Raw genomic sequence first — 25,425 nt, forward strand, 5'->3', positions numbered from 1 at the left:
GAGAAGATAATAGGAAGATATTTTTAATCCATCTTAAGAAGTAGGGGAGGGTGGGCGTGTAATACTGTTCTGTCTCTGCTACTAATATCTTTCATGAAGCATTACATGAACGTTTCTCTAAGTAGGGTGGCTATGAATAAGCCAACCGGATATGAAATGAGCGGCAGATCAAAGAACAAAAAGGCTTCATGCTGTGATCACAAACTATACGCTGGGGTGGGGGGGTGGTCCTGGGCTGCAAGGTGAGTAGTATGTTCTCTTGTAAGCACTTACGAGACTGGTAGATTTGGTCTGCAGTGTTGTGGGGAATTGAATTATATCCATTTGTAATCAAATTTAAATGTTTAAAAGAACTTAATTTCTGGGGCGCCTGGGTGGCTCGGTTGGTGAGCACCCACCTCTTGATTTCAGTTCAGGTCATGATCCCAGGGTCGTGGGACCGAGCCCCATGTTAGGCTCCATGCTGAGCGTGGAACCTGCTTAGGATTCTCTCTCTCTCTCTCTCTCTCTCTCTCTCTCTCTCTCCCCCCTCTCCACTCTGCCCCTTTCCTGCTCACATGCTCTCTCTAAAATTAAAAAATTAAAAATGAATTTAATTTCTAAGTTTCTAATTATTAGTTGTGCGATCATATGAATTAAATATTCATATACAAATGATTATATATATGTACTTAAATGCATATATACGTGTATACATAACTTTGAATAGTTATTCAGTACATTTAAAAGATAAGTGAACACTAACCATTAACGATTAAAGTAGAAACAATGCGGTTATGAATGTGCCCCCAAGTATGTGACATTACAGAACTTGCCACATGCCACTTTCCTCCCTGCCCTGCGGTGATGGGCGCAGCTCATGTGCTGCCGACCAAACAGGTGGGGAGAAGATAGGTCCCCATGTGCTCCCCTCCTGCTCAGAAGCAGGGCCCCTCAACAGCCCCAATCCCCTCTGGAACATGCTCCCAGTCTCTAGAACCCTCCTCCCTTCAGGAGATGGTGCGTCTGGCCTTCTACCTGCACCCCGTGGTGGCCAGTAGCCTAAAGACAGAAGAGGGAAAGGCCCAAACGGAGCTTCCTAACCTTCCGTTGCAGACAGAACAGAGCTGTGGTGGCGCTCACGTGACACACAGCCTTACAAGCAAACCTTCCCTGCACCTGCTGCAGAAAACTGACAATCAGGACGCTTCTGCAGGGCTCTCTCTCTCTGATGTTTATTTTTTAAAACACTGCCACCGCCAGTCACTGAGCTCCCATGGCAGAAGGCAGGCTGCTAACAAACAGCTTGCTGGCAGCCACCCCCTCCCAAACCGTCTCCACCTCATTTCAGGCCCAGGAGAAGTAGGCACCCATGTCCTGCTCTCCAGGGCTCTCCGGGGCAGAACAAAGCCTGGCCTTCAGAGAGACTTCCTACAGCACGGACACGGCATTCAACTGAGCACCACAGAGATAACATGTACCTCAGTCTCTATGCAGTTATTAAAATCACCCACACATCCCAGAGGGACACAGAGAAGACAGAGCTCAGACATGTTCCACAGTTCCAGGCTGCTTCCTGCAGCCTTGGGGGCCGCAGGGGGGTGAGGGGGGGCATTCCACTCCCAGGACCGGAGGGTCACACGGCAGATGTCACAGGCTTCAGAATGCAAACCAGAAGCTCCAACAATCCCCGATTCTCTTCCTGCTGTTAACTCTGAGCCTCTCTGGAGGGAGCCCAATCCCCCACGAGGAGCCGATGGTGGTGGGGGGCGGGGGGGGGGGAACACAGCCTGAGCTGTCATGTCAATTTCCCACCTGAGATGGTTCCAACTTTGTCTCAGACACACAGGATTGACGTGAAAAGGAAAACAGTCAATCTGTACAGAACCGCTTGCCAAGCGGTTTTGTTCTTAAAAGATACTCGACAGTGGAATCTGGCTAGATGAGAAAAAAAAGCTGGCAGGTGGTAGGCAACGAGGTTAAGTTTAGAGGGACCATGTGGGTAGACTGCCCCCAGGAGGGGTACCTGGCAGTCCTGGTGACCAGACACTGGGCCCGAAGCCGCAGCTGCCATCAGGCACGCTGGCATGTGGCTGCTCCGGACCACCTCCTGGAGGCCGGACCCCCAGCTCCCCAGGGCCCAGTGCCTGGGCCCCCACAGATGCCATGACCAGGTATGGCTCACGTGCGGGGATATCTGTGCAGCCAGAGCTTCTCTGCCCCCCACCTCCAACCCTGCAGACACCTGTGCAGCTAAAGGCAGTGAAAACAAGCCCAGGGAAGAGAGTCCCCAGGTGTGAGGGGTGAGAGCAGAATGGGGAGAAGGCACGACCCAGGGCTCATTCAGATGCTCCCCTGAAAACAAAGCCCCAGGTGTTGAGCATGGCAGAAGGTCACGGCCAAAACATGAGCATTTACAGGAGAGAAACTCATGGCACCCATTCATAAACACATGATAATGTCTGCATTTTGGTATTATTTTTGTTAGCAAATGAAAATGAGGAAGTTTCCCTGCCTTAAGATCCCTTTTCCGTATCCCAACACATGCCCCAACCATCCCAGTAATTTATCTTCCCTCCGGCACTCAACCCTGCCCACCACACACAGAGCCTGGGCAAGAACAGACCCGCCATGTTCCACAGGGCACGCTTCTGCACACCTGTGCGTGTGCGCACCGCACCCTGGCACCTCCTCATGGAACTATTAACCCCCCCTCCAGACAGTCAGCGCTGGGTGTTATTTATCTATTTAATCCGTCCAGGCTGACTGCGTACTGCACTGCCTCTATTTTTGTTTCACTTAGAACTTTAATCAGGCGAAGGCAACCTCGGGAAGGTAGCAAAGCCCAAAACAATCTCTGTATTCTCTATGTGGGCTTTTTATTTCGCTTGCTTTTACCAAAAAAAGGTAAGAAAGGAGAACTTTAATTTAAAAACATGTATTTTTGCATTTTTCTCTTATTTAAAAAGCATTTATAAAACACCTGTTTAACACAAGGCACTGGGCCAGGGCTTTGGCCAATCATTCAAACACGAAGCAGACATGAGCTCTGCCCACCTGGGATTTACTCAGTGACTGTGGAAATTATTTTCAACAACTTGAACTCTTTTAGAGCATAAGCCTGGCACAGATCTAAATCATAATGAGAAAGGTTCTAGGCAATGTAAAACATGCTTAGAGAATTAGGCCAATATTTCTATAGTATTCTGAGAATTCTTTAAAATTTTCGCTAGAATTACCACCTGAGAGCAAGAGCACTTTTATTTAAAAAAACCAAACACCAGAGATGCCTGGGTGGCTCAGTCGGTTAAGCGTACGACTTTGGCTCAGGTCGTATGATCTCACAGTTTGTGGGTTCAAGCCCTGCATCAGGCTCTGTGCTGATCGCTCAAAGCCTGGATCCTGCTTCAGATTCTCTCTCTCTCTCTCTCTCTCTCTCTCTCTCTTTCTGCCTCTTCCCTGCTCGCTCTCTGTCTCTCTGTCTCTCTCTCTCTCTCTCAAAAATAAATAAAAACATTTTTTAAAAAACTGTTCAAAAAAGAAAACACTATCATTTTTTTTAATTTATAAAGCTGGTTTTACCTTTTAACAATTTCTTAGAACTGAACATTAAAGTCCCAAGTCTCTTAATTCCTATTATACAATACAGAAAAATACTTTAAAAAAGAAACTGCAAGAAACCAAAAAATAACAACAAAAGAACTTGGTCATGGGATACCTTTGACATAAGAGTAAAAACCTCTTAATGATGTATTTCAGAGAATCACAGAACCTGACTAATTTTCAGAAGGTAAATCTGAGTTCCCAAGAGGCTATATGATTTGCTCAAGGTCACACATGGAGTTGGCAAATGAGGAAGGCCCTGTAACCTAGGGCTGACTGCTGGGTTTCTGATGACTTTTCTTCTCTAAGAACCACTCAGAGGAAGAAAAGCTTCATCATGTAGGGAAGTTACCTAAACCTCAAATAGACATCACCTTCCCCTGCACAGATTAGCAGCATCTCTCAATTCTAGCTGAACTTCTACAGATACCAGACATGAAACTGTCCTCGGTAAAAAGTTTAAGGCGATCCCTTGAGAACACTTTGAATTAAATGTGCACACACACACACACACACACACACACACACTGAAATGAGTCGTCATACTCACATAAATTTCAGTCATCTTATTCAGGCCATGACCTTTGTTTTGTTTTATATATTTATATTGTGAGAGAGAATGACAGACAGAGGGAGAGAGAGAGACAGAGAGAGTGAGAGACAGCGCAAGTGGGGAAGAGTCAGAGAGAGGGAGAGAGAGAATCCCAAGCAGGGATGTGGGGCTCGAATTCACAAACTGTGAGATCATAACCTGAGCTGAAACTAAGAGTCAGATGCTTAACCAACTAAGCCACCAGGTACCCCAGGTCATTACCTTATTACTATCATTTTCCAATCCTTCATTAACGGGTAGTGACCTGTACAAGCCAAGAAAAAAGTCTTCCTCAGGTATCTTATAAGAAAGCAAGTAGGACGTGTTCAGACTTGTTAAAGACCAAATATGGTGTTTTCAGGTAAAGTGCTTCTAAGTACTGTATGGCCTGATGTCTTGGAAATAAAAAGATTTGGTTAAATAAAGATGAGAAGATCACAATTCAGAGTTGGGGGGAGATGAAATTCTGTCCATTTTAAGTACCTTAGAAACACACAGGCCTTTTTAAACCATAGATAATAAGGCCTGGACTGCACGGAGGATATCATACTGTGGAAGAGAAAGGGCTTGGTCTGCTGGGCTCAGACCCTGCTTCTCGCCCTTCCTGTGTGACCCTGGGCCAGCAATAGGGGTCCCTCTGAACTTTGGCCTCATTTTAAAAATGGGGATAAAAGGGGCGTCTGGGTGGCCTGGTCAGTTAATTGTCCAACTTTGGCTCAGGTCATGATCTTGCGGTTGTTGAGTTCAAGCCCTGCGTCAGGCTCTGTGCTAACAGCTCAGAGCCTAGAGCCTGCATCATATTCTGTGTCTCTCTCTCTGCTCCTCTCATACTCATGCCCTGTCTCTCTCTGTCTCTGTCTCTCTCTCTCTCAAAAATAAATAAAAGTGAAATGAAAAAAAAAATTTTTATGGGGATCAGAACTGTCTCCATCTCTGAGCAGTGCAGGGAGACTCAAAGTGCCCAGCATGTAATAAACACTTAATGGGTGTCCTTTTCGTTTATCTTTAATCACCATCACCTGCAAACCATACAGCAGAAATTAGAGACGAAATCCGAGAAGAATTTGGAATCCAAAGAATGAGACATCCACCAATTTCCAAATCTCCACAGACCATTCTCCGGTGCGGAAAACGTCAGGAGGATCATAAACTCTTACCTCACAGAATGTTGCACTATTCATCCACTCATTCAACATGAACATATCAGGTTTACTAACAATTTGATGGCTCAAAAGAACAGGCTGGTTTTATTGCATTAAGTGAATATTTAATCTAAGAATAAGTAATAATATAGTTCAAGGAAACTTAAAAATCATCACATTTTCAAGCCAAGTAAATCAACTTCTAGAAATACACCTTCAGGAAATCACGAGCTGGGTGGACAGACACTTTTGTATGTAACTGGTGTGTTATCTAAGGAGAAATTAGAAACTGCCCAGATTCTAATAACAGACTAATGATTAAGTCTCTTGTATTAAGCAATAATGAAAAAATTGCAGTTTTCAAGAATTTTAGTGCCATGGGGAAATGGTCAACGTATACAATTAAGTAAAAAAGCATTATGCTCCCAAATATGTAATGTATTTGTTGGATGAAAAAACCACTAGAAGTATCTCACCAAAACAGAGAGAGAGAGAGAGAGAGAGAGAGAGAGAGAGAGAGAGAAGTGGTTGCTAAGTTCGTCCTCTTTTGTTCTAATTTTTGTTCAATTATCTATAACCAGCCTACTTTTATGACTAAAAGATATATTATTTTTAAAACCTAACTCCGTTTAAAGACCATTTATGTCCACCGAAAGGCTAGGCACTAAGAGCTGAGAAAAAGTGGGTGCCATGATTCTGTCAAACAGGGACAGGCAGCCCTGCTTCCTCACCCTGACCAGAAACGGACATCATCTCCCAGTGCCATCACCGACAGAGTCACCAAACTTTTACGTTTATTTATTTTCAGAGAAAGAAGAGCATGCACTTGAGCACTCAAGCAGAGGGACAGAGAGAAAAAGAGACAGAGAATCAGCACAGAGCCCGACGTGGGGCTCCATCCCACAACCCTGGGATCCTGACCTGAGCCGAAATCAAGAGTCAGATGCTCAACCAACTGAGCCACCCAGGCGCCCCACACAACTTTTTCTTTTAAAGAAAAAAAGAAAGAAAACCGAGGAACAAACAGGCTCCAAGACTTGCTCATGCTTTACAGGTTTCAGGGCGAGGGCTGAAGCGTGTGCTGAGTATCTACAGATGCGGGACGGGGGAGAAGGTGCCTCTGAGGACAGAAAGGATGGCACGCGGCCCTGAGGCCTCCGTGGAAGTCAGGCAGCTGGGAAGAAAAGCCAACGTGAAGATGACAAACTGGCGTTTGGTTTATGTGACACTTCCTGTGGGTGGAGAGGGAAATGTAGACGTCGCCTACAGACAGGCAAGAGCTAAAGCACAGGAGGTGGGGAAGACGGGAGATGCCGAGACAGACAAACATCCACAGTTAAGCAGAGAAAGGGGAAAAGAGATTTGCTGAAAATGAAAAGTAACAAACAAAACCAGAGATGACCACCGGCCAAAGGAGAGGCAGAGTTAAATATTGCCAGGGATAGTTCAAGTGCACGCAGATACATGCTGCAAATAAAAGTTACGGGAGCACCTGGGTAGCTCAGCCAGTTGAGCGTCTGACTCTCGATTTCAGCTCAGGTCACGATCTCAAAGTCATGGGATTGAGGCCCACCTCAGGCTCTGTCCTGAGCGTGGAGCCTACTTATGATTCTTTGTCTCTCTCTCCCTCTCTCTCTCTCTCCCACCACCCGTGCCCTTCCCCCTCCCTGTCTGTCACTCAAAAAAGAAAAAAGTTTCAGTGGAAAATGCTTTAAGGACTTTTCATACTTAATCCCTTCAAAAGAGCACTTCGAAGACCACACCTTGTGATAAGGAGGCACCTCACTTTGCTTAGAAAGAAGGAATGCTCTACCGTGTCTGTATTTCCAGGCATTCTTGGTTGACCTGTAGCCACTACAAGGAGCCACGGCTCCTGGAAAGCCACTGCCACCACACGCCAGCTGACCAGTGAGTCTCTCGAGCCTGGGCGTTTGGGCGCTTAGGAATCAAGCTCATTCCCTGCCAATGGTCATTCATGTTTGTTCCCAAACCCGTTCATGTCCCTTCTGCTTGTTAATGTCATTATATAATTATGCTTATTTCATGAATAGCACCAAAAAAAAAAAAAAAAAAGAGCTGTTTCTATGAAAGCTAAGCTTAACACCTTGAAAAATGAACTTAAGGATTAAATGGCCAATTCAACGTGGATACACAACTGCGCCGCATCTGAAAAAATCATGTAACAAAGAGAGGATCGCGCACTTCAAATCCAGTGTACGTGTCCCGATAGGCTCATGAAGGTCAAGCGCTTAGCGCAAGCCTGGCTAACAGGAAGCAGCCCACAGAGGTGACTCTATTATCACCACTTACATTATCATGATCTAAGCAAAGAGAGAGAGGAGAGCCGTGAAGGCAGCAAAACAAGAAAGGGAGGGACCCTACAAATGGGCGCCCTGGGCAGGCTTCTCTGCGGAGGGCACCTCATGCTGGGAATCAGAGGGCAGGAAAGGACAACATGTGAAGTGTCCACAGCGAGGCCAGTCCAGGGTGCAGGGGGAGGTCACAATGAGGCTGGCTGCACAGAGGACCCAGAGCCACGTCACGGGGTCCTGGAAGACCCTGCACTTGATCCAAAGAGCAGTGAGAGGGCAAGGAGCAGCACGACCCAGTGGGGGACCAAGAACAGACCAGTCAGGCTGCTGAGTCAGCAGAGAAGCGGAGCGGAAGTGGGAGAGGGTTCCAGGAGCCCTGGCACGGGACGGCGGCGCTTCATCCAGGGTGGTGGTGCGGGGTCTGAAGAGCCATCTGAGATGCGCACGTACGAAGAGTTAACAGAGCCAGCTGACGGCCAGCAGGACACAGAGAGGGGTACACCATGTCACGTTTATCAAGACAAATGTGTAAGGACGGGCTGGGGGGGGTGGACTGTTGGCAGTGGACATGCTGAGCCAATGACCAAGTACAGGAGCCAGGGGCAGGGGAGGGAGGGAGGAGGAAGGGGGGTCAGAGGTGGGCCCAGACTTGGGCGTCGCCAGCACGTTTACAGTAAAAGTAAACAATAGGACAGTATCTTGAAACCCTTATTTGCTTTATAACCTTCTCTCCTCCTTAGGAGAAAGATTATTCCAGGGAAACTCAGAGGTGAGGTGGGTGGAGAATTCTCTGCACTTGAGACAGAGATTCCATGATCCCAGGCTTCTTAATCAAAAAGTGATACAGAACAGCCCCCCAGAAATGGGGAACCAGAAGGAACCACCACTACCGACCAACCAGCCACCTTCACGTCCGGTCTCTGCAGTACGTTATGTGACAAGAAAGATCCACAGCCACACGCACAAGTGATTTCCACCGGAGATGGGGAAGCGTTATGTACAGACCACAGGACAGAGGCAAAAACCACAGGAAGGAGGGAGGAAACTTCACCTTGAAATTAAGTTGCATCGGCTAAGTTTCAGTTGGGACAGTGACCTTCGTTAAAAAAAAGTTCAAGTTTGAATCTGTGGGACACGCATTTTGTAAATAAATAGCCACGGATATTCTCAGACTGAGGGTTTGCTCATTGTATCATGTTTACCAAATGGACTTTATTCTCAAACTACAACTGTTTTCTCATTTAGCGAGAGAGGAGTGAAGGTATGAAGTCAGACCAGACAACCTAGGTTTGGAACTCAGCACCCCACCTTGCTGGCTGTGTGACTCTGGGCAAGTTTCTTAACTTCCCTGTGCCTCAGTGTCCTCATCTGTAGAACAGGGGCAGTGACATTCTTTCACTCAGAGGTCAGTGTGAGAATTAAATGAAATACATGTCAAGAATTAGAAACCATGCTTCAGACACAGTAAGGGCAGAGCTGACTCTTCTTTTTTCCTCTTAGACCGTCTAAACCAAAATATCCCATATCTATGGGTACATTTGCTGTGTGAATCATTTCCATTTTCTGTGTTTCTCAGACTCATCAGGAGTCAAAAAATCAACCCGCCTGTTAAAATTGTCTGTAAAGGTCATTCTACCACCTGGTAAAGGTAGACACTCAAAGATGTGGACACCTCTTCTTACCAGACCAGGTGAAGGGCACCTGGCTGAGTCAGCTGGTAGAGCGTGTGACTCGCAACCTCAGGGTCGTGAGTTCAAGCCCCACATTCGGCTTGAACTAAATTTAAAAAACCAAGATAAACTAAAATAAAAAAAACAAACAACAAGAAAACGAGCCAGCTGAACATCGGGCTCAAAAGGCAAAGCATCACTTCCCTACTCTGGGGGACGGCATGTAAGAAAAGGAGCTGAGTTTTATCGCATCCCCTATTACCGGCACCCCTACGGTTACCCCGTATCCCCACTCCCACCCACAACAGAGAACCACTGCCCTAACTGAGGAGATAGTAAGTATAAAAGGAAACAGTTCTGTTATCTTCTCACACACCTCACAACTGATTTAACACACCGGTGAGTCACACTGTTGTGGCCCCCACGTCACCTGGGTTATGCACGTGTAAACAAACAATGAAACTCAAAATGGACACCATGCACCCAGCAGGCTTGGCAAGGCTCACAGACCCTCCGAAGAAAGCTTTGAAAACAGAGAATGAAATACAAAGGACTACAAAGGAAACCAACTGTATTATAATGCGGTTTTTTTTTGTTTTTTGGTTTTTTTCTAGGAGAGAGAGAGAGAGAGAGACAGCGTGAGCAGGGGAGGGTCAGAGAGAGAGGGAGATACAGACTCTGAAATAGGCTGAAATAGGCTTCAGGCTCCGAGCTGGCAGTCAGCACAGAGCCCGACGCGGGGCTCGAACCCACGAACCGCGAGATCATGACCTGAGCCAAAGTCGGACGCTTCACCGACTAAGCCACCCAGGCGCCCCTATAATGCGGTTTTTAAAACATGAAGAAAGCCTGTGATACAAGAGCTTCTTTAAATAACATATTAAATAACAAGATGTAGGGAAGCCTTCTGTTCAGGTCACAATCTCCTGGTTCGTGGGGTCACAGGTTTGAGCCCCATGTCGGGCTCTGTGCTGACAGCTGAGAGCCTAGAGGCTGTTTTGGATTCTGACTCCATCTCCCTCTGCCCCTCCCAGCTCATACTCTGTCTCTCTCTCTCTCAAATACAAACATTAAAATAAAAAAGTAAATAAATAACAAGACCTATCAGCACACCTAATGATTGCCATTTGAAAGCAGCGATGAGTAAAAGTGGTATTTCGAAGTATCTGTTCCCACAATAGCGTGACATGAAAATCTTGATTTCTATTGGTGACCAAGTCACAGGTCCTGCTAATGCCACAGTACTTTGTTTTCTATGTTCACAGTGAACAGAAATGCTGCATTTCGGTCAGAAGTTAATGAAAATAAAGATGTAATATCTGTGGGGATGAGCACTGGGTGTTATATGGAAACCAACTTGACAATAAACTATTTGTAAATAAATAAATAAATACATCAAAAAAAAAAAAAAGATGTATTTCATTTCTTTCCAAGTCCACAGAATCCCCAAAGTCCCTCTACAGACCTGAGGTCCCAGAACCTGAGTTTGAAAGCCCTGATCAAGAGCCAACTATATCTAAATGTTAACCTCTGGGGACACGTGGGTGGCTCAGTCGGTTAAGTGTCTGGCTCTTGATTTTGGCTTGGGTCATGATCTCATGGTGGGTGAGTTGGAGCCCCGCATGGGGCTCTGTACTGACAGTATAGAGCCTGCTTGGGATTCTCTCTCTGCCCCTCCCCTGCTCTCTCACTCTCTCTTGAAATAAATAAATAAAATAAACTTAAAAAAAAAAAGAGTTAACCTCTGATCATTCATTTAACCAACAGTTAGCAAATATCTACTTGGCTCTAAGCGCAAGTGCCACTGAAGGAAATACAAAGTAAGACTTGGATGCAACCACACTCCAAGAATTTTCAGAATCTCTGCTCCGTGTTTACTTCGCTTCTCCCAATTTTAGTATAATTTGTGTTATCTACTACCAAATCCACCAGAATTTCTTTTTTCTCCCTCTCTTCAGGATATAACTAAAAGCGGAATGAACACGTGGAAAGAAGCCATGGAGTCTGTTCAACTATACTACTGAAGTATTTTAGAAGCTGGACATCAACGGGGCACCTGGGTGGCTTAGTCGGTTAAGCGTCCGACTTTCGCTTAGGTCATGATCTCGCGGTTCGTGGGTTCGAGCCCCGCGTCGGGCTCTGTGCTGACTGCCAGCTCAGAGCCTGGAGCCAGTTTCAGTCTGTGACTCCCTCTCTCTCTGACCCTCCCCTGCTCACACTGTCTCTCTCTCTCTCTCTCTCTCCTAGAAATAAATAAAACATTAAAAAAAAAAAAAAAGAAGAAGCTGGACATCAGGGCTATGGAACAAATACTAGGAGTCCTCCTTGCTTCCTCTTCCTCAATAGTCAGACCAGCCTTGCCCAAACTGCAGACATGGCACAGGGATGAAGGAGGCAGTTCATACAAAAGTTCTCCCCAAATAGTTCTCCCCATGGATGGTTCCTGTGACGCTGCGTATGTAAGTGGCTAATCTGTGCAGAAGGGACCCAGGAGTCTCCTGTGCCAGAGGTGGCCATGCGGTGTCCTGCAGAATCACAGGAGGGTCTCTTAAAGAAGAGTAAGGAAGGGGCGCCTGGGTGGCTCAGTCGGTTGAGCGTCCAACTTCAGCTCAAGTCATGATCTCTCAGCTCATGGGTTCGAGCCCCCTGTCAGGCTCTGTGTTGATTCCTCCTAGCCTAGAGCCTGCTTTGGAGCCTGTGTCTCCCTCTCTCCCTGCCCCTCTGCTTGTGCTCTGTGTGTGTGTCTCCCTCTCTCAAGAATAAATAAATATTTAAAAGAAGAAGCAGAGTAAGGAACACATGGGGGATTTTTGAAAAAGTAGTTCTGTGGCCAATTCTACTGCAAAGTGGTCCGAGGAACGAAATACAGAAGCTGCCAAGAAGGTCACTCGACACGGTTCTCCACCCAACACCACATCTCTTGCTCTTACAGATACCACAAGTCAACAAAAGTGACTGGCAAAGAGCTTCCTGCACACAACTAGACACGCTGGAAATTCTAAAGCTCCAATGTGAACACTGGTACGAGTTACATGCTGCCTATCTGCCCTGATGTGGATAATTCTATTTTTATTCCTATCGAAACTGATTATCTGAGTGTTCACAGAGACTCGTAGGATTTGTCTTACATATAAAAACACAGGTCAGTTTAAACAAAATTCCATTCTCATTAACATCGAATAGAGAAAATGTGAAAACAGCCCCAGATACATGCTGAAAGAGAAACTTGCACTTCCAACTTGTTTATTCTAAATGATTTCACAAATTTGGGAAAATTGGAGATCACTCTGTATTGAAAAAATAATGACAGAAACTTACAGGTGTATTAGAAGCTGGTTTTGAACCACGTTACCACCGAGCAGAAGGACTGCTATACTTTTTATTTCTAATGGGGACACAATGGTATGCAGGAATGTAAAGATGTCACCTTAAAAGTGATGTCACCAATTAGACTAGGCTAAAGTTAACGTGAATTTTCAACAGTCAGAGGCATCACGACCAAGGAGAGCTGGTCTGTCCTATGAACTTCATAGGGCTATGGCGAATTTCTAAAGAGTATGATTATTTCTACAAAAGCACCTCCTGGATGAACATTGGAAAGATTGTTAGCATGACTTTTTAAATTAAAATTTGGGCAGTTTTCCCAATCTGCACAACATCAGGTTCCCACCCTTGTTACCACACATGGGGGGGGGGGCGGGGTACAAATCCTAGTATACTTCTCACCCTACCAGGTGTCAGCTCCGCAGTCCAAGGCATGACTGGCTCACGGTGGAAGCAGTGTTTTGAGTTTCCTGAATAACCAGCTTAGTGGCTCTCACACGGAAGCCATTAGCCTTGGAAAGCCAAGCTCGCAGATGTGGAGAACAGATTGGTGATGGCCAGGGGCAGGGGGGTGGGGGGGAGGGGTAGGAGAAACAGGTGAAGGGAGTCAAAACGTACACACTTCCAGTTAGAAATAGGTCACGGGGATATAATACACAGCATGGCGACTATGGTTAATAATACCGTACTGCATATTTGACAACTGCTAAGAGTAGATCTTGCAAGTTCTCATCATGAGAAAAAGAATTTTAATATTTTATTATTTTTTTCATGTTTTATTTATTTCTGAGAGAGATAGCCGGCATGAGCAGGGGAGGGTCAGAGAGAGGGAGATACAGAATCAGAAGCAGCCAGAGCCTGATGCAGGGCTCGAACCCACAAACTGTGAGATCATGACCTGAGGCAAAGTCGGACGCTTAACTGACTGAGCCACCCAGACACCCCAATATTTTGTTTGCTTTAATTTGTAAAAAATGTTTAGTGATTATTTAGTTTTGAGAGAGACAGCGCACATGGGAGCGAGCACGAGTGGGGGAAGGGCAGAGAGAGGGGGCAGAGGATCTGAAGCCGGCTCTGTGCAGATAGCAGAGGTCATGATCTGAGCCGAAGTCAGATGCTCAATGGACTGAGCCACCCAAGTGCCTCATGAGAAAAAACACTTTTTTGTTAACAATGTATGGGAAGAGATGTTCACAAGACCTATGTGGTGATCATTTTGCAGTGTATACAAATATCGAATCATGTGGTACACCTGAAATTAATATAATGTTATATGCCAATTACACCTCAATTAAAAAGTATAAAAAAAATAAATTATCAGCCTTGGTAGGTGTGTCTTGCTGTGTCATAAATAATACTAAGTAGCCAAGATATTCCCAGTACCTCTGGTTTAAATGCAAACTCCTTCCCAGGGAGAGTTTCTAAGTTCTCACATGGTATTTTGAGAAGGGGGGAAATGGGAATATTTTCAAGTTCTTCTGTACAGTCAGGAGAAAACTAGTTCACATGAAAATTCATACTTGGTCCCCACCACTCTAAGATTTCTATTCCGAACACTCAAAGTCAAGGCCTTGCACGTGGCTAAACCCTAGTGCCAGGGTTCTTGGCACACCCATCCTTAAATGGCCAGCCGGAAGACCCGCTAACCAGCGCCAAGCCCCACGCGGGGCCACGGCGAAGCAACACAACCCATCACGGACCAGACCAAAGGGAACTACTCACGGAAGTACTTCAGCGTCTCTTCAATCTGCTCGGTTGTGAGGTCGATGTTGGCATCTGGAGAAATGAGGGGCGTGTGGAGCCAGTCGTCGTGATCATAACCGTAGATGGTGTCGGCTCTTAACTTATAATGGGGCAGCTGCTCCTCGAGCAGGCTGATGATCTCGACTTCCGGAAGATCGGTGCTGTTGCACACGTCTAAAGAGAGGAAGACGGGAAGGTGAGAGCCCAGGACTGGTCTAGGCCTCGCTGATGATCTAAGTGACCTTGCGGCCGCAGCAGGTGTCTTTGGCTACTTACCCACAGCATGGAGAGACCAGATGAGGCCATGCGGGCGGGGGCTTTCTCCTATTTAAATTCCACTCTCAAAACTTATAAGACCCACCTGAAACATTCACTTTCTTCGAAGTAAAGCCACCACTCCTGTGCTTTCTGGGCTTGGTCATTCTTCACAACCCTTTCTCTGGCCACTCTCTTTCAATCATTCTAAGTATAAGCCAAACCAGTTAAAATTGCACCAATATGCCTAACTTCTTCTCACCACTCTTACCAGTGAAGCCACCCCCCACACCTAGGATTCTGCCTTCATTTAATTCATTCATTCAACTGTTTATCCACCGATATTTCTTTCCATTCATCCGTCCAAATATACCCTGAGTTGCAGAGACACAGGAGATACAACCATCAACACAACAGTTATGGTCCTACGCTTGCAGTGCTTGTATTCTTGGGGGCTTCCAACCAAAGTAACCGGTGCCCCTCCGTCAAGGCAGAGCTGGGACACCACCTCGTCCCAGATGTGCTGGTGTTCTGAACCCTTCAAGCAGACTTAACCTCTCTCCTCCCTTCTGTGTTCATACAGCATTTTGTCAGATCTTCTTTGGCTGCACTTATTAAGTTCTGCCTTCTGGGTAGTGTTCAACCCATCTCCCTGTGAGATGGCAAATTTCCATCAATCGTTGTTCTCAATCCACCACCCGTGCCCTTCACCCCTCACAGGTCCCGTGCTCAGGGGGTGTGCCATAAAGCCTGTGAAGGTGAATCCATCCATATAAAAGCACATTAAAGAGGCCTTTTAATTAAACTGTAAAAAAAAAAAAAATGCAAAGTACCCAGACAAGCCCAGTCTTACACAATTTCTGTACCCCTCAGAAGAATGAAATAAATGTTAGTGGGGGGGCAACCGGGTGGCTCAGTCGGTTGGACACCTGACTCTTGGTTTTGGCTCAGGTCATGATCTCACAGTTCATGAGACTGAGTCCCACTTCAGGCTCTGTGCTGATAGTGTGGAGCCTCCTTGGGATTCTCTATCTCTTCTCTCTCTCTGCCCCTCCTATAAGAACTCTGTCTGTCTCTCTCTCTCTCTCAAAATAAATAAATAAATACAATTAAATAAATAACCTAAAAAATAATAAATGCTAATGGGTGAGTGCTAATTATCTCTCAACTGATTCTGCCATCAGTCACTATACTGACTCGGACCCATGACAAATGGCAGGTGTGAACAGTAATGGTCTTGTCAACTCATAAATAGACCAAGGCATCTGTGGTGCTCAGGGCTGGGAAAGAGAGAAGAGTTAACTCAGTCTCTTGTTCTAGGAATGAGCCTTCCAAGAGAAAAACCACTCAAAAGATAAGAACAGAGTTAAGAGCCACAGGTGCTCTGGCTTTGCAGTAGTAAACAAAGGTGGGGGACAGGGTCAAGGAGGAGGGCAGAGTACGGGCTTCAATCTCCCGTCCCTTGTCCCTCTCCGAAGTGCAGGGAGGGGGCAGAAGAAAACCCTCTGGAGATCCATGACACCACACAACAGCCGGGGGAAGTAAGGGAGAGGTGACAAGAGATCGCAGTTATGAGTCATTCCCGAGGACGTGGAAGGTGGCATCAAAGGAAAGGAGAAAGGTCCACCCTGAACACACACAGAGGAAATGAGTGTTGCCAATGGTGTGGGTCCTGGGGTGCCGGTCCTGGGGTGCGGCGAGCTGGGGGGCGGGGGGAGGAGGGAGCAGGAAGGGCCCCGGGCAGGCGTTTGCTAGAGAACCAAAGCCAGCACAACAGGGAAGACCGGTCCCTTTGCTCCTCTCTGGGCTGAACCAAAGCAAAGGCGGCGGCAGGCAGTGGCCACATGGCCGCTCACGCTCCAGCAGAACACGGACACACCTGTGCCCAGAAGACTAGCTGTGCCAGAGACTTACCCAAATCCCTGTGTCCTTAGGCTGTAAGGCCACACGGCTGGGGGGAAAATACAGAAGCACAGGCAGAGAGAGCGTCCAGTGACCCAGGGCTTCCCTTTGGGCAGGAGTGCACTGAGAGCACCTGTGAGACTCCCTCTACCTCCTACAACCCACACTCCCCCCACCCCTTCTTGCTCAATTTAATTTGCAAAGCTTTGTTGCAGAGCATTTTGATGCAGGAAGTCAGTGTGGTTTTTCACGCGCTGATGAAAGAGAAGAAAATAAGTACAATGTGAAGACATTTAGAATTTTACTTGGGCCTTCTGGGACTGGCGGGGGTCAGCATCTGACCATTTGATTTCTGTGCCTCTTGTGGGAAATGTCACTGCGAGTGCGCGCTTGGCATTTCAGCCCGCTGAAAACCGGACCGGAGCCGCTCTGCCACTTGGCAGGCGTCTGCCGCCAACAGAAGTTACGTCCTCCCCAGGGCCAGAGCCAACAGCCTGACCTCAACACAAGTGTGTCTTATTTCTTCTCACCTCCCACCAACAACCAAACGCCACCCAGAGGCTCGAGATGGGCCCATAACTGAGCGAGTATTTCCTTCTCTCAGGATCAGGTGAAGAGGAAGTTCCCACAAAGCTCATCTTGACGAGAAGCCTCATGGCAACAAAATGGCAGCCTTGTGAGAAAGAGGACGTGGGGTCAAGGAGGGCTGACATTGGTGGCATCTCAACTGAACTGAACATCTCAACTGGTCCCTCCACCAAGGGCCAGGCCAGCCTACACCTAGCGGAAGAGGGAGGTCACCGACACACCCGAGTGACGCATGCTCACAACAGGCTAGAATCGTCCATGTCACTGCTCTGGATCAGGGGGAAGGCAATAATCTAAACTGAAAATTCCTTCTAAGAAGTGTCACTTTTGAGCATGTTGGCGGCTGCTCAAACCCTGAGCCTTGACCTGTCCTTCCACATTTCCAGGGCTGAAGGTCAACCTATGTACAGCATGAGTCCTTATGTCCAAAAGAGACTGTTTTCCCAAAAGCACATGATGGCTGGCGAGATAAAATATCAAAAGGCGAGACTGTGCCAAAATGTCTTTTTAAAAAACTCTGTGTGTTTGATTTTGCCATAATGTGACCAGTCATATAAACAAAGCAAGTTTTCAGCTCCCTGGACGCCCAGAGAATCAGAGCACTGAGAGGGATTACAGAGACCAATGGCCCTGGGGACCTCCAGAGGAGGGGACACCGCATTTGCCTCATGGAGAAGCACCCAAGGCCTGAGGTTGGGTAAACATGGTATGAGGGCCTTCGAGATTTCCCCTGGAATTCCTGCACTGTTGCAAGCCCAAGCCAGCTGCCTTCAGGGCGCTCCCTGGCCCTCCAAGCAACCTGGACACGCATAATATTTGCTCTGGTTTGTAGATGAGGAAGCTGAGATTCACAGGGGCTGTGCTCAAGGCCACGCAGGTAAGTGGCAGATCCCGTAAGAGAAGGCTCAGCCGAAGGATTGAAAGCCGTGCCCCGCCCCATGCCGCCCACCTCCCAGGCAGGCACATGAGAAATGCTGACAATTTCCCAGCACATTCTCATCAGGAAGTTTTTGTGACAACTTCACAAGTATGGTAGCGATGTTCAATTAAACACACTGACAAATTAGGGAGATGTCAGAATAATTTTCCCTTCCAGAGCACAGGAAGCAGAGTGGAGAAGTGAAGCAACTTGTCTACAGGACCACGAAGGATCAGGGGCCCGAGAAGGATGGCCCTGACCCCCTCTCCTGGAGCTGACTCAAGCTCAAGGTGTGAAAGGACACTGTTGGCCCAACCTGGAGGAAAGGACCCCTTTATATGCCTGACAGTCATCATTTCTTCAAAACTCTAACCCCCATTATTAACAAGACATAAACGTGTTCTCAGATAAGGGATCAGCCTACTGATTGCACTCAGCCCCCAGCAGGTCCCTGCCTTTTGGCAAATGTGCAGCAACCACAGCCCAGAACCCACCAAGCCGCAGCCTGTAAAACCATCAAACGGCCAGGCTCACACAGGTGGTCAGGCTGGACTGGCCCCTTCGCATCTTTCCACCTCCAGTTACTACAACAGCCCCCTGGCTGCTGGCCACACTGCCACTGGAGCCATCTGTGGAAAGATGTTTCTAAAACATGGTACTGCTCTGCTTTAGAAATGTCCCAGCTCCTCAGGGGCACCTAGGTGGCTCAGTCGGTTAAGTATCCAACTCTTGATTTTGGCTCAGGTCACGATCTCACAGTTTGTGAGTTCAAGCCCCGTGTGGGGCTTCGGGCTGACTGTTGAGCCTGCTTGGAATTCTCCTTCTCTCTCTTTCTCTCTCTCTCTCTCTCTCTCTCTCTCTTTCTCCCTCCCTCCCTCCCCTCTCCCCGCCTCCCTCTCTGCCCCTCCCTCTCCGGCTCACACACTCTGTCACTCTCTCTCAAAATGAGTAATGGGCATGGAGGAGGGCACTTGCTGGGATGAACAGTGGGTGTTATATGAAAACCAACTTGACAATAAACTATACTAAAAAAATAAATTAAAAATTTTTCTAAAATACTAAACATCAGAAAAAAATTAAATAAACAAAAATTAACAAAGAAGCTTTTTAAAAAAAAGTTAAAACAAAAACAAACAAACAAAAAAACAAAACAAAACCACTCCCAGCTCCCTATGAAGTACTTCATGATTCAGCCCACACACACCTTCCTAACATAGTAGCTGTTAGGACAGGGGTTTCCCAATATCCAGTTTCTACTTCTTCCTTTCGGTAATGTAATTCCCAAGGCGTGGCTGGGCACATGGCCACCTGGCTAAAAACTACATTTCCCATCTCCTCTTGCAGTAAGGTATGTCTCTATGCCTGGTTATCAGGAGGTGCACAGAGCTTCCAAGCCACGCCTTCCCCACCTGTGGCATGCAGAGAGTGGGCTAGTGCTGAGAACCTCAACCACACAGGTAAAGGCAGCAACACCAGAGCAACCCACGATGCCTGGGACCTCCTAGTGGGGCCCAACCTTCTCCCAGGACTTGTAAGAGAGAAAGAAAGAAAGGTCTACCTTGTTGAAGCCACTATTACCTTAGTCTCTGTTAAAACAGCCTTTCTTATCAAGTGCCATCTCTGCTATTTTCTCCAATACCTCTTCAGTTAAGCCACACCAACTTCTCACCATTTGCTAAGCACAGTTTTTCACAAATCTTGGTTTTTACACCAGCTGTCCTAGCTGCCTAGAATGACCTTCACTGCCCGGCAAACTCCATCTCAAAATACCACTCAAATGTCACCTTGTATTTCAAGCTTTCTTTGACTTCTGTCCTGTGGTTATATATGTAGTACATCGACTATTTCACTACGATGTTATGAGTGCTTTCTGCAATCCCTTCTTCACTAACGGTAAGGCCCCTCATGAGAAACAACTGAATTAGCTACCTTTGCAGCCAGCTGGGCGATAGTAAGTGCTCACTGAGCGCTGCAAAAATGATGGGGACACAGGCAAGGATGAATCACCAATAGAGAGCAGGGCTAGTCTGGCAGCCCTACGTCCCTGACATGGACCAACTCCCAGCCTTCAGTACAGGGGAGGAGGAGTCATCCAGTGCCCAGGGCTGTCGGGCCCTTGGGTGCTCCCACCAGAGGATGAGGAGTACACTTAGGACTGTCAGGGGGTGAGACATGGTGCTGGAGCCTGCTAGGCAGCCAGAAGTTCTTGGGCTAAAAGTGCAGCTATGTCCACTTGACACCTGACTGGGGTAGATTCTCACCCCCACAGAGAGGCTGGAAGGGGTCCCCTCTGACACACAGGTGGCATGCCAGCTTCATGGAACTTGACAGGCACCCAAGATAATGCTTAACATTTTACAGCAGAGGCGGCAGCTCTAAATTAGAGTCTGACATTTAAAAATCAGGGAGTCTCATGTAAAGATACAGATTCCTGGCATCTCAGAAGAAATCGACATATCTAGGACCATGCAGTTACATGCTCTGAGTGGGGGGCACCCCCAGATGGGGTGGGGGTGGCTCCATAGAGGATTCTGGGGCCTCCTGTCTGCACGCCAGAGCTGGAGGGCTCTGGGCCCGAGAGAGCAAAGAGCTGCACGGATGCAGGGGAGAAGCGTTCTAAACACTCACCCAGGCTCCGAAGGATCCTGGGGCAAGAGCAGAGGAGGTAGAAAGAACAAAAGGAGAGAGGGAACAGCGCTGGTTAAAGAGGAAAGCTTTCTGAGAAGAAACTGGCACAATGGGGGGTGGGGGAAGGGCCAGGGGAAAGTCAGGGAAGAGACAGAACGTGAGGCACACCAGCAGCGTGACTGCCACCTGCCGGAAAGTGCATGAGGCCCAGGTACCCAGGGGCACTGTTCCAAGAGCGTGGAGGAGCCCCACCCCCCCAACCACCCCCCCACCCCCGGTGTCCCCAGCTTCTGTCACACCAGCAAGTCCCATCTTCCTCTGTCTGGAACTCTGTTTCTGCTTCTACAGAACAAAGGCGTGACGTTGCACAAGAACTCTATTCCTGCCCATGTGTGTGTGAGCAGCCAGGCCAAGAGCTGGGTGTATAGCACCTCCTGGTCCAGCCAAGAGGTGCCTGCAGCCCTGGATATGCTGATTCCTCCATCTGCATTTTTACAGGATTTCTCGATTTTTAAATGTAGGACATTCACTCAGAATTCTGTAAACACCTGGGGCACCTGGGTGGCTCTGTAGGCTAAGCATCTGACTTCAGCTCAGGTCATGACCTCACGGCTCATGAGCTCAAGTCCTGCATCAGGTGAGCTCCACTTCTCTCTGTCTCCCCCTCCCTCTCCTCTCTCTCTCTCCGGTCCCTCCACCTGCCCCTAGTGTGATTCTCTCTCTCTCTCTCTGTTCTCTCTCTCTCTCTCTCTCTCTCTCTCTCTGCTCCTTGCTCACTTGCGCCCTCTATCTAAAAAAATTGTTTTTAAACACCCAAGGGCCAAATTAAGCCTGTGTTGTGTACCTCCTGTTTGTACTCTGGGATTTCCCATGATGTCCCACTCTAGCCCTTGGGAGAATGTTCTAGGCTACATAAAGGTGGCAGTCAAAAAACAAAAACAAAAACAAAAAGTAAGGGAACCTTAACTCACAAAAACTGGCCCTATTCTACTCATCTGTTTTCTATTTTCTCCTCCCCACCCCAAGCCCATTCCATTTCTCTACCCACCAAGTTTCCACTTGGCCATAAGGCCGGTGACTGAACAGCATGACCCCAGGTCTGTGCTTGAGGAAGCTGTGGGGAGAAGTAAGCCTCTTACCACCCATGATGCTCAGCGGTGATGGTAAACCCGCCACAGTGCTTTCAAGAGAGCAGGAGACAAGATCCCTCTCCTACTTGGCCATTTGTAAACCACTTGTACAGACTTGGAGACAATTCATTTTTCTTTAAATTACTGAGATGAAAGGATGCAGACTCAAAGACTTACACACGGGCCGTACTGGTTCCAAAGACAGATGCGATACTTTGTAACTGGTGTCTTTCTAGAAAATTCCTCTCTACTATAGGGTCACACAGTTGAGAGCCTTACCTACGCATCTTCAGGGAACTGTGTTAGTTAGTTACGATCTATACCACAAAAGCTGTGATTTCACAACCTGCAAAGGGACCATTGGAGCTAAAAACCACTGGCTCAACCACCGCATCTAACAGAAGGTGAGACTGAACTCAGAGAGGCTGAGGCTGCGGCCAAAGGTCACTGAGCAATCAGCAACTGACCTGAGACTAGGGCTCGGCCCACCACATGAGAGGCCTCAGAAAGGGACAGTTCCAACTTGGATGCCGATTTGTCCCGTACGGTTTACACAGCTCCCTGCCTGGTAAACAGTAAGTGCTCAATCAACATTTGCTGCATGATGCGACCCATTCCTGAATTTCACTACCTCAGGGATCAGCAGGCAGGGTGAGAATGAAGAACACATTTTACAATCGAGGAAACCCAAGTCTCGGAGATGATCTGAGGGGCCCAAGTGACTCCGCTGGTAAGGGGCTGAGCGGGACCCCACACCCCAGCCTACTTCCTCCCATCCCAAATTCACACATGGCTCATTCCCAGTGTGGTGGCCTTGCTGCAGATCCTCCAGGGAAGAAATCTGCAAGGATGCATTTCCCTCCCTTCACTGATCTGGGCGCAGGACCCCTCCCGAGAACCGTATGTGGGGGTGAGGGTGCAACAGGCGGGCTTCTCTATGAGGGGGTCTTCAGATAGTTCCTGGGGTTCCACCCCAGACCTTCTGCCCCAGGAACTGGCTTTTAGGTCAAGTACCTCCAAGGGGTTCTTGCACACCAACATTTGAGAGCTGGCACCTGGCCTCTGGTGGTTTTCATGAACTGAATTTGCTTTCTTTAAAAACAATGTCAGTAAGTAAGGCACGTGGCTCAACGTGCAAACAGAACACAAGGGCAAGGAGGCTTGTCTGTGGGCTTCGTCCTTCCCACACTCCTGCCCTGTGCCTACTTCCACACAAGACTGTCCTGACACCCCTCACAAGAACGGGTGGGGGCCCCCAGGGAGCCCGTCCTCACCCACCCCTTCCCCTTACACAGGGGAAAGGTGAGAGGGTTTCACGCTAAGCAGTGGGGGGACCAGACACAAGGCCTTCCTGTCCCCACGCAGCGCCTCGGCTCACACTCCGGCCCCAAAGAGACAGGCCAAGCCCTGTTTCCCCTCCTCTTCCGCCTGGCTCCACTAAGGGCCAGTCCCCTCGCGGTGGGCAGTGGAGGGGGGGTCTCCAGGACAGGCAGGGCCACCCAGAGAAACCCACGTGGAACGGGAAAGAGAAGTCCAATGAGACTACAGACAGAAGAACCTACACTGGGGAGCTCTCAGCAACGGCTGTGGACTGACGTGCCACCCGAAGTGACTCTTTCTAAGAAAAAGGATCAACAATTACATGGGGTCAGTTCCACGGAGGCGAGGTGTTGGGTTCCAAGCTCTCCCGTAATCACACATGAACACTAGCTCGATGATACCCACCCCAGCAGAAGACCGATGGCCGCGTCCAACACCGGCAGTGACACTCGAGTGCAGTCGCGGGCAGCTGAGCCGGCACTGTCCACCTGGACACGCCAGGCTGTGGCGCAACAAGACAGGGGAGGAGGCAGGGCGAAGTCCAGGAAGGAGTCTGCGAGGCAGGCCCCCAAAATGGCTAACCCAAATCCAGATTTCCAGAAATAGTGCCTCCAATGGACTTTGTATGGGAATCTATAAAAGCAGATGACAGTATATTACAGGCTGGACTGATTCTGGTAGTAAGACATACATACAGCTTGAACTGCATGGATATTTAGTTTAAAGGGAAAAATTAATGTGTATAAATCCAGCCCAAAGTTAAACCTGCACAAAAAACAAGAAGTGTTACTACCCATTACAATATGTTTTAGGGGCACCTGGGTGGCTCGGTCAGTTAAGCACCCAACTTCGGCTCAGGTCATGATCTCATGGCCCATGGGTACAACCCCTATGTAAGGCTCTGCACTGACAGCGCGAAGCTGGCTTGGGATTCTTTCTTTCTGTCCCTCCCCCACTTGTGCATTCTCTCTCTCTCTCTCAAAAATAAGTGAATAAATTTTAAAATAAAAACAAAAAAGAGAGACGCCTGGGTAGCTCAGTCAGTTAAGCAACTGACTCTTGGTTTCAGCACAGGTCATCTTCTCGCAGTTTCATGGGTTCAAACCCCGTGTCGGGCTCTACTCTGGCAGAGAGAAGCCTGCTTGGGGCTCTCTCTCTCTCTCCCCCTCTCTGCCCCTCCCCCACTTGCACTATGTCTCTCCCAAAATAAATAAATAAACTTACAAAAGAAAACAAGACTTTGTTTTAGTAAGAGACAAATAGGAAAAAAAATACTTTGAGGGTGCCTAGGTGGCTCAGTCAGTTAAGCGTCTGACTTCAGCTCAGGTCATGGTCTCACGGTTCATGGGTTCGAGCCCCGCGTCAGGCTCTGTGCTGACAGCTCAGAGTCTGGAGCCTGCTTCAGATTCTTTGTCTCCCTCTCTCTTTGCCCCTCTCCCACTCATGCTCTGCCTCTCTCTTTCTCTCTCTCTCAAAAATAAACATTAAAAAAATTTTTTAAAATACTTTGGTTTTTCCAATTTCCTTGATAATTTCTCTTAAAAGTATACATTTTATAACTACTAAATTATTCAGAGGAAATTGTACATGAAAACAGCCTGTGTCGGTGTGACTGTAATTAAAGTGCTCACAGCGGAATTAGTGTTCAGACAGCTGGAGCTGGTATAAATTGGAACGACACTTGCAGTAAACAGTTTGACAGCACGTTTGGAGAACCAAAAATTGGTCATGACCCTTAAACCAGTACTCTTACATATAGGATTAAATCTAAGAAAGAATCCAAAAATCTGAAGTGCAAAATATATAACCATGTTTATAGTGCATTTGATGAAAACACACATACCCAGGCTCCTCAAGAAAGTTAAAACACAGAACTACCTTATGATCCACCTATCCCAAACCTAGGTATATATCCGGAAGTAAATGGAGGGACCTCGACAGCAATCTGTACATCCATGTTCCTAAAAGCATTATTCACAAACAGCTAAAAGGTAGAAGCAACCAAGTGGCCATCGATCAATGAATGGATACCAAAATGTGGTCTGTTCATACAGTGGAGTATCACTCAGCCTTAGAGAGGAAGGAAATTCTGACATATGCCACGTGGATGAACCCTACAGACATTATGCTAAGCGAAATAAGCCAGTCAGAAAAGGACACCGTACACTTCCACTTATGTGAGGTCCCCAGAGCAACAAATTCATGGAGACCGTAGGTAGAACGGTGGTCGCCTGAGGCTGGAGGAATGTGGGAAATGGGTTAGTGTTTAAAGGGTACCGATTTTCAGTTGGGGAAAAGGAAAAAGTTCTGGAGATGGA

At 47.6% G+C, this 25,425-nt stretch overlaps 1 protein-coding gene across 3 annotated transcripts in view; it reads right to left on the reverse strand.

The window, feature by feature from the left end:
- The window catches only part of TRAK1 (trafficking kinesin protein 1), a 123,007-nt gene that overhangs the window by 72,338 nt on the left and 25,244 nt on the right, over nucleotides 1-25,425 (reverse strand). For all 3 annotated transcript variants that reach the window (XM_039230371.1, XM_039230370.1, XM_039230369.1), the window contains exon 2: nucleotides 14,345-14,539. The gene's annotated coding sequence lies outside the window, so the exon portion shown is untranslated. The remainder of the gene's footprint in view (nucleotides 1-14,344; nucleotides 14,540-25,425) is intronic.

Source organism: Hyaena hyaena, unplaced genomic scaffold (genome assembly GCF_003009895.1).
Source record: "Hyaena hyaena isolate Hyena2069 unplaced genomic scaffold, ASM300989v1 scaffold_45, whole genome shotgun sequence".
NCBI lineage: Eukaryota > Metazoa > Chordata > Mammalia > Carnivora > Hyaenidae > Hyaena > Hyaena hyaena.